Source organism: Nyctibius grandis, chromosome 2, assembly GCF_013368605.1.
Source record: "Nyctibius grandis isolate bNycGra1 chromosome 2, bNycGra1.pri, whole genome shotgun sequence".
Taxonomy (NCBI): Eukaryota; Metazoa; Chordata; class Aves; order Nyctibiiformes; family Nyctibiidae; genus Nyctibius; species Nyctibius grandis.
Genome location: NC_090659.1, coordinates 113841442 through 113856162, shown reverse-complemented (window position 1 = coordinate 113856162; position 14721 = coordinate 113841442).

The following is a 14721-nucleotide window of genomic DNA, read 5'->3' as shown; positions in this document are numbered from 1 at the left end:
TAGTTAATACCTTTTTCTATAGTGGTCCATTTGCTCAGGTGGCTCATAACATCATCTTTATAGGGATACCTGCTCTTTACAGCTGACAAGAGTCGCCTCCAGAGACTGATAGTGTTTGACTTTCTTGCGAGCGCCTTATCAATACCACCATCTCTGGACAGGGATCCCAGCTGTCTGGCTTCTCTGCCATCCAATTGCATGCTGTCTGCCCCATTGTCCCAGCATTGGAGCAACCAGGTAATAATAGGTTCACCGTCATCACGGCTGAAGTCTTTCCTTATATTTCTCAGGTCCTTCAGGGATAAGGAGTGGTAGGTTATCTCTACGTCTGAGTCCTCCTCCTGTGATAGTTCTGCTTTAGAAGGACCTTTCTTCTGTGATGGGTCTGCTTTAAAAGGACGATTGAGGAAACCCCCATCTGTGTCAGGCCCTAACTCTGCCTGAGAAGGGCCCTCACCTGGGTCATATGATGGCTCTGTCTTAGAAGGCTCCGAGTCATCATCCTTCACTTTACTAGCTGATTTCTTTTGGTATTTCTTCCTGGTTACAGGAGCAATTGGTACAGATTCGATAGATGCTGGGGTCTGAGTAGATGCAGTGGCTGTCGTGGGAGTGCTGAGAGTCTGAGTAGCTGCAGTGGCCATCTTGGGGGGTGTAGCAGCTGTGGTACAGGCTGCTGAGGCTTCAGTGGGTTTAGTGGCTGTAGCAGCAGTACACACTGTAGGATCTGAGGTGGCTGCATAACACCTACAACTGTCCCTGCACCGATATTTAATCTTATCCCACATCAGAAACACATTCAGGACAACCAAAAATAAAAACATGCCACCTAGACAGCACCATTCTAATTTTGCAAAATCTAGTGGAATCAGCTTGGCAGAAAAGGAGAAGGTACTATTTCCCAAAGTAAAACTGGAAGTGTAATCATTAACAGAATCAGCTAAAGGACGCCTGGAGCGTGCAGATGAAGTTGCTGCTACTGATTCGAGATTAAAGCTGCCCATCATTGTGTCATAGAGATAAGAGATCGGAATATTAACTGCCCAGTTTATCACAGCATAAATCAGTATCAAACCCCATACCAAAACAATACATTTCGACCAGCACCCACTGCTAAACTGCATGTAAACATTCATAAGAAGCAAGCAATAACACAGTGCCCATGGCAGGTAAGGCATCATTGCAATACTCAACTGTGAAAGAAACTCCATAAAAAGATGAGATAACACAGCATTCAAAAATGACATCACCATCTTCACTATCTGTTTTAACTTTCCAACCCCTTGTAAATCTCAAAGGAAGAAATCTGTTACTCTCTCAGCTGAGCTCTCCGGGTCTCTTCCCACCAGAGCCAGGATTCAACTTATCAGAGCAACCTGTTGGAGCTTCTCTTGAGCCCCACGTTGGGCACCAATAAATCTGTCACGGTTTAAAGCTGGGCCAGCTATTAACCAGGTGGCAGATGCTCTCTGTTAATCCTCTCCCCCCCCCCCCCCCCCCCCCCCCACTAAGGGAAAGGGAAAGGGAAAAGGGAGAGAGACTTATGGGTTGGAAAGTTAAAACAGTTTTAATAAACTATAATAATGAAAAAGAGTATAATAACAATAATAATAGAAATAATCAAATATATACAAATATATACAAATATATACAAAGCCAAGACTGAGAGCTTGGAAATCCTCCTCAGGCAAAGTTGCTCCCCCAGCATGGGCAGAGGGGAAAATGCAGCAGCTCCACCCAGCACGGGCAGAGGGCAAAATGCAATAGCTCCACTGCCATCACACCTGCAGGCTTTTAACTGGAGATTTGGCAAAGCTGGTACCAATCAGTGGGAGACAGGAGGGCCCCTCCCTCCTGGGCCCCACCTCCAGGAGGCAGTGGGTTAGTGATAAACAGGAAAGTGAGAATGACATGTATGGGATGGAATACCTTGCTGGTCAATCCTGGGTCACCTGCCCCGTCCACTACTCCCTGCAGGTACAACCCCCTTCGGCTCTTTACTCGTAAGCAGTGACCTTGGGTTCTCTAAGACTATTTGGCCTGGTTTGAGCCAAACCAGGACACATGTCCAGTCTTTTCGTAAACACATCCAGAGATGGTGACTCCACCACCTCCCTGGGCAGCCCGTTCCAATGGCTAATAACCCTTTCTGAAAAGAAATTCTTCCTAATGTCCAACCTGAACCTCCCCTGGCGAAGCTTGAGGCTGTGTCCTCTTGTCCTATCGCTAGTTGCCTGGGAGAAGAGGCCAACTCCCACTTCACTACAACCTCCCTTCAGGTAGTTGTAGACTGCAATAAGGCCGCCTCTGAGCCTCCTCTTCTCCAGGCTAAACAACCCCAACTCCCTCAGCCGTTCCTCGTAGGGACAGACCCTCCAGACCCTTCACCAGCTTGGTCGCCCTCCTCTGGACTCGCTCCAACACCTCAACACCTTTCTTGAAGTGCGGGGCCCAGAACTGAACACAGTACTCAAGGTGCGGCCTCACCAGTGCCGAGTACAGAGGGATGATCACTTCCCTAGACCGGCTGGCTACACTATTCCTAATAGAGGCCAGGATGCCATTGGCCTTCTTGGCCACCTGGGCACACTGCTGGCTCATGTTTAGCTGGCTGTCGATCAGCACCTCAGCCTCTCATTGGCTCCTCTAAAATTCCAGCGTCAGAAACTCAACAAGCATAGATCAATCTAATTCACTTGCATCAGTAGAGGATTGAGTTTGTAGTATGCTTTCACTAGGATTGGACTAAGTGGATGAAAAGCATTTAATGTTATCTATAAAAGCACCTGTTTTTTTTTAGTTTTTTGAAATATATACTTCCTTTTTTATTTATTCATTTTTGCAGTTAAATGTCATTACTATGTCTTTACCAGGCACTTCTCTAGCAAGTTATTCTGTTTATTCTCTTTGGTCTTTGATTGATTTGCTTGCACTTTTGAGATTAAATGACATGGACTATTATGGAGCACAAGTTACACAAGCATACAAACAACACAAATGGATAAGCACAACAAATAAAGAGGGATCTGTTAACAGATGCTATAATTTGCAACACATAAATTAAGTGCAGAGATCTAAAAGTTAATTAAAAATGTTGATTGGTGAGACTAAGACATAATTAAAGCTGTTTTTCATGGGTGGCTTAGAGAAGAAATTTTACTAAAATGTTTTAACTGTTTTTTTATAAAGATTCATTGTAGCATGCACATCACTTGAAATCAAACCTGGTAGTGAGCTGCAAAAATAAGGATTATGTAATCTTGATTTTATAACTTGAAATTTATAATCATAATAGACAAGTATGGCACCTTGCTGCATTCAGCCAACTAATATACAACTCTGAGCTGTTAATATGCAAACTGTTATCACGGTGCTCTCAGCATTTTAAGCAAGAGGTTATCTATGATCTAGTATAGAACAGAAGGCCAAATTCTGTAATGTCTTATATCCTTTGAAATGGTGATGAATTAAGAACACTAATTAATAATATTGTGTGTGTTTTTGGTACCTCTGCTCTGCTTTCCTCAGTCCTGAGCCTAAGCTGCTTTTGTAAAATTAAATAAAAACGGAAGCTATTGTCACAAGCTAGACAAATATTTTCACCTAAAGAACCTTTTTTGTCTGTTTGAGGTCATCTTTAATATTATATTTCCCATTCCTTTTAATTGTAGCTCTCACCTTATTTGCAGCTATTATGAGCAACTTGTAGAATGTGACAGGAACACCCATGAAGACTGATTTTCCCAAAGATGATTTCCATTTCCCCTTTTACTTTAATTCTTTTCAGAATGATGTCTAGTATCTTCAGAATTTTGGGTCAGGTCCATAAAGTGTTAAGGAGACCTACTGTTAGCATGTAACTTCTCTATACAAGAATCACATCCCTGTAAAAAAAGAAATAATAAAACCAATCAATCAGAACCATAGAAATCTTAAGCCAGCCTAATGATCACACTATGTAATTAAAAAGAAGTGTCTAATAAAAAATAATTGGACTCTGTTTCATTGAAATGCTGGATGTTTGCAAAGTTTAATATGCATCTTAATGAATAGACACACGCCTTCAACAAAGCCCCTAGTCTGAATTCCTTTGGAATTTGGAAAAATGCAGATTTCAGACTAGGTTTGGATCCTAATGGTTCAGCTGTGTTAATTAAAAATGCTGAATTATTAATGCAAGCATCTCTCCTTTTTTAAGAGTAGAAAGAACGCAGAGGAATATATTCCTTCTCTAGCCACTTTTCACTGATGTGTGCCATGTTTCTCAAAAGCTTTCTTCATTGTCTCCCCTGGAGCCAGGGAACATTATCAAGTGTAATTCTTACAAGTTTTAGTACGGTGACATAGTCCCCGTGACCTTCCTTATGGAAAGTATAAAGTTCCCTAACGTAAATCAGATTTAAAGAAGGTTATACGTTCATCCTGGTAATCCTGTTCTGGCCAAATAGAGTTCTTCACATAATTCACTTCTGCAGTAATTGTGCAAGCATGAATGAAACGCAGGTTTTGAAGACTCTAATGGAAAATGTAGCTCTGACTTTATACATCTTTGCCTCAGGGAGTGGCAGTGCCTTAGAGTTAGGATCAGTGTTATAATTTCCCTTTTCTTTACACTTTTTTTCTTCTCCAAAATCTTAAGAAGATAACTCTTACACTAACAAGCTATCCAAGAAGATAATTTGTTTTGGAGCTAATTTATAAGGGAAGAATAACATTGATAGGTTGTTATTTCTCCATAGTGTAGGGCTTAATTTGTTATTAGTACAATGCAGTGACAGATCCTGTTTAACTGGAGCGTAAATGCAGGAATTTAAAGAAATAAAGCATCACTAAGTGCCATCCTTATTCAAAGACATTAATTTGCCAGGGTAATTGTTACAGTATATAAGCAATCATTCATCAAATGCAATGTTTTGGCCTAAGAACAATGTGATTTACAAATGTGCTTATAATACGGTATTTAAATGGGCAAAGAAAAATTAAGCCAATAGGAGGCTAATTAAATGGAGACTATTAGAAAGAGGTTTCAAAATGTGCTCAGTAAGTATCTGAAAGAGAACATGAGGAGATTACATTAAAGGGTATTTTTGTCCTTCTGTAACATCATCAAGTATCAGATTGTTAACAGATAGTACAGCCCAGCCACTCTATTTTATGACTTCATATGACAAGTGGATCAGTTGCTTCAAGAAGTGGAAAGCCATATGTGATAACCATATCATAAACTGTTTAGAAACATCATATAAACTCTTTATCATTCAGCTCAGCCCTAGCTAGAATGAAGAAAGAAATTTTCACAAAGGCACTTCTTTACTCAGAAATTACTTGTGAAAACTAAACCAAACCAGGAACAATGTACCAGCAGACTTTATTCCCCAAACTTTGCTCAAGAGCATCTGAAAGTAACACACTGCAAACAACAACATGATTTGTTCCTTCTGTTAGTCTGCTCTTTAACTATTTAATATCCACAAGCTGCACCAAATTTTTCATGAACCACAAACTAGTGAGCACAGCCTAAAAGCTTCACAGATCAACCAGGTTGGAAGAGACCTCTGGGATCATCAAGTCCAACCATTGCCCTGACACCACCCTGTCGACTAGACCATGGCACTAAGTGTCATGTCCAGTCTTTTCTTAAACACATCCAGAGATGGTGACTCCACCACCCACCACTCCACCTCCCTGGGCAGCCCGTTCCAATGTCTAATAACCCTTTCTGAAAAGAAATTCTTCCTGATGTCCAACCTGAACCTCCCCTGGTGAAACTTGAGGCTGTGTCCTCTTGTCCTATCGCTAGCTGCCTGGGAGAAGAGGCCGACTCCCACTCTGCTACAACCTGCCTTTAGGTAGTTGCAGACTGCAATAAGGTCATCTCTGAGCCTCCTCTTCTCCAGGCTAAACAACCCCAGCTCCCTCAGCCGTTCCTCGTAGGACAGACCCTCCAGACCCTTCACCAGCTTGGTCGCCCTCCTCTGGACTCGCTCCAACACCTCAACATCTTTCTTGAAGTGCGGGGCCCAGAACTGAACACAGTACTCAAGATGCGGCCTCACCAGTGCCGAATACAGAGGGACGATCACTTCCCTAGACCGGCTGGCTACACTATTCCTAATGGAGGCCAGGATGCCACTGGCCTTCTTGGCCACCTGGGCACACTGCTGGTTCATGTTTAGCCGGCTGTCGATCAGCACCCTGAAAGTGAAAATAGAGAGTGCACTAGTCTGTGTTTTTCTCCTACATTATTTTCTTTTTTATTTTCTTGAAATAATTTGTAGAAGAACTCAAACGCCCAGTGATGGGTCAGTGTTTTGAGTCTTGCATAATTAAGTCTGCTGTGAAGACTGACTGTAAGTGTTCCAGATGTAGTTTCTCTCTTTGGTTTATGTTATCTGAAAAATATTGATGTTCTATATGAAGGATAAAACGGCAAAGGTGGATGGATATTCTGTGTTCTTTTAATGCACAGGTACTAGACCTACCTCTTGTTCTGATTAATTTAGAAGAGAACCACTGAGAATATAGTCTTACACAAGTCTGAATTTAGTAAATAGTAAAAAAAGAAAATGTTTAATTTATCAAATTAATATATAAAAACAACAAAAAAAGTAATTTTCTTGCTGTTATGCTAAATGTCATTGAATCCAAAAGTAATGACAACTATAAAGGAAAACATTATCCTTTTCTAAGTTTCACGCTGGAGGTCAAAAATATTTCACTGCGGTTCTTTTCCGGTTAAGGAAAAAAAAAAAGAAAAGAAGAAAAAAGCCTGGAACTTACAGTTCTCACATAGCTAAGATTAAATAACACAGAATCAACACCATCTTATATAAAGAATACATAAATAAATAAGCCACTGGGCCTTCTTTACAAAACATACAGAATCAGTAAAGGGCTCAAGCAAAGGAATTTTTCCCCTTTGAAGTTCACATTTAATGTATCCACTTTTCCAAACTTGTTTATTCCTACTGTATTTAGCTATTTGATCTTGAAGAAAAAGTTTCTATTCATCACCTAGATATTAGTCATGCCACAGAATGCTTGACTAGAAGTTGCTTGGTACTACACTAAGTAGTGCAGTATCCTAAGCTACATAAACTAAAATGAATTTTGATCTTTATAAATTGTCAACAAGAGTGCAGTTTTCTCCAGAATATTCATTGCATAGTGACGTCAATGAAACAATACTTATCAACAGTATTTAGCCAATATATGGCCTTATGACTAACTACTTGCTAGTTCTTATTATTTACAGTGCAGTATCTAGTAGTAGATAGTTCAGAATATATGTTAAGACTTCATGTCACAGTGCGAGAGGTTACAGATGACCAAGATGCATACTTGGAAAGGGTAAATTAGCCAAGACATTGGATCAGGCTAACTTAACTCCACTCATTTCCATGCTAATTCATCCATAGCTATTGTGATCCTCTGTACATAGTACTGAACATGTAGAAAATACATGTATTCCTTACTATGGGGAATGTTTCTTAAAGAGATTAACCTAACTTTTCCAGGGTATTTTGGTACTCATAAATAATTTGATTCATTTGGCTCTTATAGTTCGTACCATGATGTCAGATCTTAGCTGGTTGAAGACAGTTCTTTCTTGTGGCTTCTGGAAAGTTAATTTTGTTCTGCTTGAATTAACAGTGTTATTTCTCTCTTTTTTACAGAGTTAAAAGCTGACATGGTATTAATGGCTTCTCTTTTACTTGCTAACTATAGTGAATTTTCACTCCCTTCTAGCAGATGAGTTTATCTGATCATATGTGCTAATGAGACTTCTTGTTTATACTTATACATGTAAACAGTTTTCAGTTTATTAGTAACATAGAAGCACACATTGTTAGATGCATGGTTAATTTTGCCAAGGAAACCTCTAGAAAATAATAGAAATCTGTGACAGAAGATAGCGTGTAAATATACATAACAGTGTGATGGACAATTTGATTCACCTAGACTGTATAAGAAAATCTCAAATGGAATAGTTAATATATGACACATTATGTAGCAGAGATCCAGCACAATCAATTTTTAATCAAAACTATGGCCTATATGCTTGTAATCAAAACCCTATTCATCAGTGAATAATTTTAATAGAGCTAAAACAAATGTAGTCATTAAGTGACATTTCAAATCTTCCTAAAATTGCTTGACTCAAAGGTAGCTAATTGAACTCATTCATAGAGTTATTTTCAGATTTAGTCTTTGCTTTTAATCTGTCACTGTGAAATTTTTGTTAGTTTTGTTTTTCTTCATGTCCAGTATCAATCCTCTCTAACCTGTATAACCTTGTAATGCCTTTGAAGACTTTCTCTCCATCTTCTGTATCATCAAACTAGATTATTGTGACTGTAAGACCCTGTTAAATCCTGTTATCATCTTTGCAATCCAGAACTTCTTTTAATATTAAAAATTTGTTTTCTGTACTAAGAATATTTTTTTTTAGCAAAGGTGGGCAAGTCAGAAATTTCAGTCAAGTGGTACAGACCATAAGAGGGTAAGAAACCCTGCTGCTTACTGTCCCACTAGGACTTGGGTTGGTATACCATACATTGTAGGTAGACTAGTAGACCTGGAGCTTACACAACTAGTGTTAGAAAGAAACTATATTTAAAACATCAAGCATGGAAACATTCACTTTCTATTTAATGAACAAGACTACCTGTTAAAACATTGTTATAAAGTTTAAACCTAACCTGAATTTTCTGATAGTCAGGATTTTCTATATTCTGATGAGTTCAACAGAGAAATTTTTTTTACTGCAAAAGGATCATGCGTTATACCAGTCTCTGGTGAAATTGAAGTTGATGCTTGCACCCATGAACTGCCTTAGTGGAGAGTCTGAGAATTCAAAGTGTCCCTGAGAAATAAGCACAATGTTTCCCAAGGAAAATGCAGAGCAAAACTTAATCATTGGGGCAGGGCTGTGCTGGGGATCTTGCACTTTCAATTTTCCTGTTGCCTTTGGTTGGTAGGTAAACAAAGAAGAATAGTCTCCAGGTCAGCCAAATGATCCCTTTCATATAACAAAAAATATATTTTTTGTGAATATTGCAAAGCAATATTTTCAATTCATTTATCTGATGTAAGCAGTGTCAGCTTAGAATTCAGTTATTATTAAATAATAATATATATTAAATATATAAATATATTTATATATAAATATATTAAATTCTGTTTCACTTAACTGTAGACCATAACTCATTTGTAAACACTATAATGCTAGCAATTATTCCAGACTTTTCTTTGCAAAACATTTGGCAAAATATTTTCATGCATCTATTTTATTGCTCTCAGATGCAGCAGAGTAAAAAAACATTTTATCAATACTGTGTTGAGATTGGATTCCCCATAAAATCTTGGAATGCAGTAACAGATTTTGTAAAAGTGAAAAATGTAACTGTACAGATGAACCTTAATAAATCATGCTATGTGTTATATGTTGAGATGAGCTAATAGATTTCTGCATCTTTTATGACCCATTAAAGTAAACTGAATTTTTTGTTAACACTATGTTTTGAGCGAGATTTCAGGATATTTTTTTTACAAAGAAGTGTCATCTTCAAATTTTCTTTCAATATAATTCCTCATAAAAATAATGTCACACCCAGTCTAAAGATATTTTTTCATTTACTTCAGCAAAATTTCAGCTGACTGTATTATTGCTTTATATTTTACACATTTTTCACTAGAAATTATTCTTAAAAGAAGAATTTTAATGACTTTGATCATGTTGTTGCACTCCTTGGTGACAACTTAAACAGGAATTAAGGACTTCTGTTTAGGTAGAAAATTTGTATCATGGAGGTAAAGAGCAATTGATATTTTTAAAAAAATATATATCTACAAAGTCCCAATTCTCCAACCATCATTTAAAACCTATTGTATACTGAGTTCAGCAAAAGTCTTGCCCAATACAAATACAAGCAAGAGATTGTAAATGTTGGTACAAGACACTAGTCTTACATTAGTGTGAAAGAAAAAAACATAGTTCATCTTCTTTCTGAAGCCATTGTACGTTAACCCTCACAAAACCCAGTGACTCTCCTTATATCAATAAATAGTATCTCATACCATTTTAAACATGAGAATGCAACAGAAAAATGCTGTCATTTCTGGAAGTGTTTTTTTTCAGATTTACCTGACAATTTTTCTTGTTTACAGAGGAAGTGACGTATTATAAAGGGCATCGACCGGGCAGGCAGGAGGCCTGGGGTGTACTGTCGCCCTGTCAGTTACTTACTGTAGAGGACAGAGGCATCATTTACCACCCTCTTCCCTCTCCCATACTGGTTTGTATTGTCTATTTAAGTCATATGGCTCTTTAGGGTAGGTAAATGGTGAAAACTAATTACATAACCCCAAACTAGGCAATCTGAAATCAGACAGGTTGATGACAGACACACTCACATTTAAATTTATGTGAATCCTTGCATGTTAAGTCCAAAAGGGTTATGTGCTTCACCGGTGGGTCTTATCAGTCTGAGCATCCTGCTTCCCCATATAAGATAGATGCCTGCACTAATGCTTCTGTACAGTACTTCCTGCTACAGGAAGTTAGTGATCTCAGCCCACATCTTTAAGCACTCTTTAATGCCAACAAATAGTATCACAGAATCACAGAATCAACCAGGTTGGAAGAAACCCCAGGGATCATCGAGTCCAACCGTTGCCCTGACACCACCATGTCAACTAGATCATGGCACTAAGTGCCATGTCCAGTCTTTTCTTAAACACATCCAGAGATGGTGACTCCACCACCTCCCTGGGCAGCCCGTTCCAATGGCTAATAACCCTTTCTGAAAAGAAATTCTTCCTAATGTCCAACCTGAACCTCCCCTGGCGAAGCTTGAGGCTGTGTCCTCTTGTCCTATCGCTAGTTGCCTGGGAGAAGAGGCCAACTCCCACTTCACTACAACCTCCCTTCAGGTAGTTGTAGACTGCAATAAGGCCACCTCTGAGCCTCCTCTTCTCCAGGCTAAACAACCCCAGCTCCCTCAGCCGTTCCTCGTAGGACAGACCCTCCAGACCCTTCACCAGCTTGGTCGCCCTCCTCTGGACTCGCTCCAACACCTCAACACCTTTCTTGAAGTGCGGGGCCCAGAACTGAACACAGTACTCAAGATGCGGCCTCACCAGTGCCGAGTACAGAGGGACGATCACTTCCCTAGACTGGCTGGCTACACTATTCCTAATAGAGGCCAGGATGCCATTGGCCTTCTTGGCCACCTGGGCACACAGCTGGCTCATGTTTAGCCAGCTGTCGATCAGCACCCCCAAGTCTCTTTCCACCGGGCCGCTTTCTAACCACTCTTCCCCCAGCCTGTAGAGCTGCATGGGGTTGTTGTTAAAGTGTGTTAAAGTAGTTAAAGGTGCTAAAGTACTATACAATTGGATAAAAGAATGTATCATATTCTGAGCTGATATTAATTAATGATATAAAAGTTCTTTTTTTCTAGCTGTGAATAAATGCAACTGGGCTAGGTTAGATGAAGAAAGGATGAGCACAAGGGACACAATGGATGGCATGTAAAAATGTCAAAGTGAATAGTTATACCACACAGGTTCAATAAAGGAAATATTTTTCCTTGTCTCTCTTGTGTATACTTGATTTTCAGTTCTAGACAAAGTGAAAATACGAGTTCCCCCATTAGTTCTTTATGTAACTTGTGTATGCATGGCTTCCTGGTTCCATACAACGTTTCTATTTCAGTTATATAGCATAGCAAATCAGCCGTGTTCAGTTTCATGTGTTTTAGCAGTAAAATATTTACTGTTCATGTTTAATATTTTTTTTTTTTTCAATAAGAGATTATTTGTGTGTTGGCTAGCAAGATAGAATAAAATGGATATATTTTTCTCATGCAAGATGACCTGTAAGTTTACCTCTTTGAATTAATGTCCTGCAAAGCATAGAAATCACATAGCTGTGACCTCTTCCAGAGACTTATTTGAAACGTGGACCCTATGTTCCCTTATGAACACTTTGCATTGTTCATTACTGTTAATATCCTTTACCACACAAGGTCTCTTCTTCCTGTTATTTATTGAAGCCCTTTACAATGCCTCCATAGCTAATTTATCAAAGTTAACATTATGTTATCAGAGCCTGGGAATAAGCAACTGACACACATATGATATTACAAAGTTTCACTTTATCTACTTCAAAATAGTCTGGTCACAAGTATCTGTGAAACAATTATTAAATACAGAGCTTTTAACTCAGAACCCTGTAACTCAGGCTAAAATTCCAACACTACATTTGTCAGTCATCTATCTAGCCTAAATCAAAATATTTAAGCCCAACACCATATTTATTTTCTCTATTTCAGCTTTACACATCCTTCACTTCTACTTTTCTTGCTAGGAGTTCAAGCCCAATAAATGAGTTAGTCCTGAAATTAGTAACCTATTTGAAATAACTGTCAGAATAGCCATGACATTGGATAAAAGTTCAGAAATGTATGCAATGCAGGAGGAAGTTATTTCTGAAAATGAGGTTAATTCAAAACTGGAATTTGAACAAGCAGGATGAATGCTGAAATTCCTATTGAATCCCTATCAGTGATTCTATTTTTCATATACACAAACAATATTCATACCATTCAATATTTGGCATAGTAATGAGAACACACCACATGAAACTTGTAGTGGCTCCAAGACTTCTTCATGATATACCAGAGTGTTAGAATATAATCCAATATATTGCCCAGCAAGCAGTGGCAATGGCATCCAATTGAGACATGCTGTAAAATCACCAAGGGAAGTTGCTACCAATATTTGGAAAAATTATTTACTCACACTGCCTCTGATTTGTTGCACAACATTTTTGTGCTGAAAAAACACTTTTTGAGGAGGCATCTAACAATGAGGTGTGAACATGGAAGACTGAAACCAAATAACTTAAAAAACATGAACATTGACATGATAACTGTTCTCTGTATGGTTATAGCTAACTGCGTTGCACATAACACCTGCAAACCTATGGCTAGTGATCTTGTGTCACAGGGTACATGGCATGTTGCTGACTGGACATGTGGCTCAGACAACCTGAGTCACAGAACTAAAGGTTGGTTATTGCCATAGCAAACATTTACTCATTCCTCATCTGGAAGTCTGACTGCTAGAGAGTCAGAAAACACTTTATTCTCCCTTATTCATTATCTTTCTGCATGTATGCATTTTTCTGTGTCAATGTGTGTATGTGCAGTTCCCAAAGTTATAAAGAATTGATAATGTTAATTAATTGGGCTACAAAAATAAAAACAATAAATGCATCTAAGACTTTCAACAAATGCTCCTATTAATGTCAATGGAAGTGGCATTGAATATCTAACCTCCATCCAGTATTCATATTTCAGTAAAAATCTGGCATATACTGCTAGCTATCCTAAACAAAGAGACAAATGTGGTTAAGATCAGCATTATTATATTAATGAATGGGAATATGAGAACCTGCATTGTTATTAGAAATCAAAAATGTTATACGATGTTACTGCCCATGCATTTGGTAAATACCAAATCCATTTATCGTGTTCTGTGATGTGGTTTAAGCCCAGCTGGCAACTAAGCACCATCCAGCCACTCGATCACTCTTCAGCAGTGGGATGGGAAGAGAATCAGAACAGTAAAAGTGAGAAAACTCGTGGGTTGACATAAAGACAACTTAATGGGTAAAGCAAAAGCCAGACACGCAAGTAAAGCAAAACAAGGAATTAATTCACTACTTCCCATCGACAGGCAGGTGTTCAGCCATCTCCAGGACAGCAGGGCTCCATCATGTGTAACGGTTACTTGGGAAGACAAATGCCATCATTCTGATCATTCCCCACTTCCTTCTTCTTTCCCCAGCTTTTATTGTTGAGCATGACATCATACAATATGAAATATCCCTTTGGTCAGTTGGGGTCAGCTGTCCCAGCTGTGTTCCCTCCCAACTTCTTGTGCACCCCCAGCCTACTTGCTGGTGGGGTGGTGTAAGGAGCAGAAAAGGCCTGGAATCTGTGTAAGCACTGCTCAGCAGTAACAAAAACATCCCTGTGTTATCAGCACTGTTTTGGTCACAAATCCAAAACATAGCCCCATACAAGTTACTGTGAAGAAAATTAACTCTATCCCAGCCAAAACCAGCACATTCTGCTATCTAGCTATCAGACTCTGGATTATCATTGGCTGAACATTTGTCAATAAGCAGCCTTAAGATAAAGGTAGGCACACTATGTGACATATCACATCTGGTTAGGCAAATGAAAAAGCCTTCTCAACAAACTGTTGCTAATTGCATTCAAACCTCAGCTCAAGCTGCAGCTGGGCTGGTTTAGTATGCTGTAAAAGTTTCTAGCTCTGTGTTAGATAAAATTCCCTTTTCCCCAGCGCTATTAGAATCTATATCTACACTTCCTCCAACCCCCTGCACCATAAGGAATGAGATGAAGAGACAGCTGCCTAAAACAGACTGCCCCTGTTTGACCTGCTTTCTGAATGCTTCAGTATCTCAAGACTGTTTCCCTGACTAACCTTCTTTTTCCTCACATTAAACTGCTGGCCCTTCCATATGAAAATCAACACTTACACCGGGAAAGTACAGGGAAAAAAAAATCAGAAACATTCACCTTTGTTCAGATTTTTCTGGTTAGGGTACAATGTAATTGTACAGACAGATTTCAGTATATAAACTTTTTAAAATATATGACATCTAATCCTTTAGAAAGCCTT